This window comes from Apium graveolens, chromosome 6, assembly GCF_009905375.1.
Source record: "Apium graveolens cultivar Ventura chromosome 6, ASM990537v1, whole genome shotgun sequence".
NCBI classification, from domain to species: domain Eukaryota; kingdom Viridiplantae; phylum Streptophyta; class Magnoliopsida; order Apiales; family Apiaceae; genus Apium; species Apium graveolens.
In genome coordinates this window covers 41,763,058-41,766,225 of record NC_133652.1, presented here as the reverse complement: position 1 = coordinate 41,766,225, position 3,168 = coordinate 41,763,058, and positions in this window count along the sequence as shown.

Genomic DNA, 3,168 nt, shown 5'->3' with positions numbered 1-3,168 from the left:
ACAACCTTTGTCCATCAAAAGACAGACTCAACTTTCAATTAAAACAACCATGTAACAAGTATGTATGAAACACAAATAACATATCCAAAATCACAGAAAAGAACCAAGTACTAAGTAATAAATAGCAAAAACCTGAGTGTAATAACCCCAATTTTTGAGAAATTTTGAAACCCTTATGAATAGTGTTTTTGCTGAACGAGAAAACTTTTCATGCCACACTATGTAGGGGTTCTGATATGGATATTCTGAGATTTTATTAGTACTTTATATGGGATATAAGTGTATGTAAAGATCGTCAGAATCCAATTCTGAACACTTTGATTTTTCCCGGAAATCCACTAGATACGGAGAGAATTGAGTATAAGGTAACATGATTAAAAGGATTTAAATTCAAGGATTATAAGAGAGGATCATAAAAGGAATATAATGTATTGAGAAAGGTTAAGGGAACCCAAGTAATAAGATCCCGGGTATGATCCCTCAACGATAAACGAGAACGAAAGTTAAGTGAACCGTATAACAGATCAGCGGTCATTAGCCAAGTAATTAAGAGCTAATCAAAGAGGTTAGTGATGATGATGTCACCACACCAACAAGAAGATGACAAGTGTGGGAAGATGACATAGGAGGATGACATAAGCATGACCAAAGGGAAGGTATTGTTGGTTGATTTCAAGCCACACAAATTTTACCATGGTTAAAAGGTAATTAACAAAACAAAAGGATATCAACCAAGCTTTTTATGCACAAAGATCAAGAAACCAAAGCAAGCTTCTCTCTCCCCCCCTTTTCATCTTCTTCATTTCGAATTTTTCACCAAAATGGTGAATTAGAAATTCAAACACAAGCTATACTCCATGGAAAATTATAAGGTTTGTTTCTTTGGATCCTATATTTCATACTAAGAAGAGCAAGTAGTTTGAGTGCTTGAATCAAAGGTTTTCTATCTCAAACAAATCATTTTAGTTTAGGGTGAATAGTAACTTTCAAGAACAAATTTGTGATTCTTGATTTTATTTGCAGGTCAAGGTAGCTTAAGCATATATTAAGGCTTCCATGGACATTCCAGGATCTTTCATGGATTAAAAGCTTCAAGGAAGGTATAATCTCTTAACCAAGATTTGTTATTGAATGTTAAGAGCATAATATGAGTAATATAGTTCATGAGAGGCTTGATGGTTGTGTATGTAGAGATTAGTTGGTTTTGGGTTGTTTTTGGAGTTGTAAATCTTGGTTGTTGATTAATGAACTTAAGTGTAGTTTAAATTCATGATAAAGAATAGTATAAATTGTTAATGTTGAGTTGTTGGGGCTGTTATGATAAAGTATGGATGGAGTTTTGATTGGGTTGTGAATTGGGATTGATTGGTGGTTGAATTGGTTGGTAAAATTTTGGGAAATCGCGTAAACATAGCCGTCGTAATGTCCGATTTTCTTTGGACTGTTTTTGTGCATAACATTAGGACCCGAGAACCCACTGCTAGATTATGACCACTGCCATGTTTAGATAGCTCATGTTACGAGCTTCGTTTTGATATGTAGTTCGTTTGATTCCGATGTACGGTTTAGGAAAAACGACCGTTTTAAGTAACGGCGTTTCGCGAACGAAACATTTCCCCTCGCCTTACTTTGAAACCTTGGTTAAAGACCTTAAAGGACTAATTGGAGTATGAAACATTATGTAAGGTGGATTAGGTAGTTGGTAAGGTACTCGCGAAAGAATCTCCATAAAACCCTTAATGGGTTAATTTATTAAAAATGGTGGAGCCGAGAGTACTCGAGCGACTTAAGTAAACCGTTAAGCGCGAAAGCGAACATTAGGACTCTAAATGGTTAAAGTCTAGTTTCTTAAGCGACCGGGTTTAATTCCGACTTATGTTGTTGTTCATAGGTTATCGGGAGGCGCATGTATGCAGAGAGGGACTCATTGTCGTGCTGCCGGATCGTCTCCAGGTGACACATGTGCATTTTGTGCGTTTTGTTCACCCGAAATCTCCTAAGGAAAGAGGCTCGAAATTCCTTCCAGGAGTGGATGCTGCGGGAGGGGATTCTGCTGAACCATCTATGGGCACCTCCCTTAAGGGTTGAAGTGAAGAACCTTGATTTCGTCAAGTCATTGTAGTAGTATATCTGCGCTATCTGCTCAAAGTAGTTCAAGTGCTCCTCCGGGTCTCCTAGACCATCAAAGGAGTCAAAGTTGTAATGCTTCAAGTCCCGCTGCCGGGGGATAGCTTCTAGGGAGTGGCTGAAAGGAGTGAGTATTTCTCCAATCTCCACTCCTGAGTCTCTGTCCATCTTCCTCTGCAATTCATAGATCATGTCTTTTAGGTCCTTCTGCTTCTCTTCTTCTTCATCATCAGAAATCAGCTCCAGAGTAGGGTCTCTCCGGGTTCTCTTGCTCCTAGACTTGGCCAACAACTTCTCTTCCTCTAATTGCATTCTCTTCTGGATCTTTAGCTCGAGTTTTGCTTCCTCTTCTTTCGTGATTTGCTCCCGGACTTCTTCCAACTTTCTCTGTTTAACAGCTTCTGTTTCTTTCTTGCCTTGATCTTTTTTGCTTTTCTTCCCCTTGGCTCCAATGCGGTCGAACACAGACCTCTTTGATTGCTGGGAGTCCCCGGACTCCTCCGGCTCCTCCTCTAGTTCTGCCTCTTCTTGGAGGCGGGTCTGCTCCTGTTTGTATAGTCTGATTGCTTCTGCTAGTTCATCACTTGTGAGGTTAGCCATGTGCTCTTCGGCTACCGGGATATTGGTGTACTTGTACTGATTGAGCTCTATGAGGGTCCTGGCATCCCTTGTGCTTACAATTCTCTCCATTACGGGAGTGTGTAGTGGTTGCTCCTGGAATGTTTCTCTCTCGGCTCCTGGGTCAAGAGCCTGGGAGTGGTCCGACTCCTGGACCTGAGCGCTAGCAGATGGCCTTCCAGAGATATTCTTTCCTGGTCTTGCCATTTCTCAATAATACCAACAACAAATAACAACAATATGGCACAGAGAATATCGGTCTAAGGTTGCATTATGAGATTTGCAGAAACTACCCAGAATAACAATAAATACTAACAAATAGCTTCCTGGGAGCAGCTCAAACGATTTTATGGGAATGTTCAACGATGAAGTACAATGCAAATGCTATATTCAAACTAGAACAATAACGATTAAAACTAACGA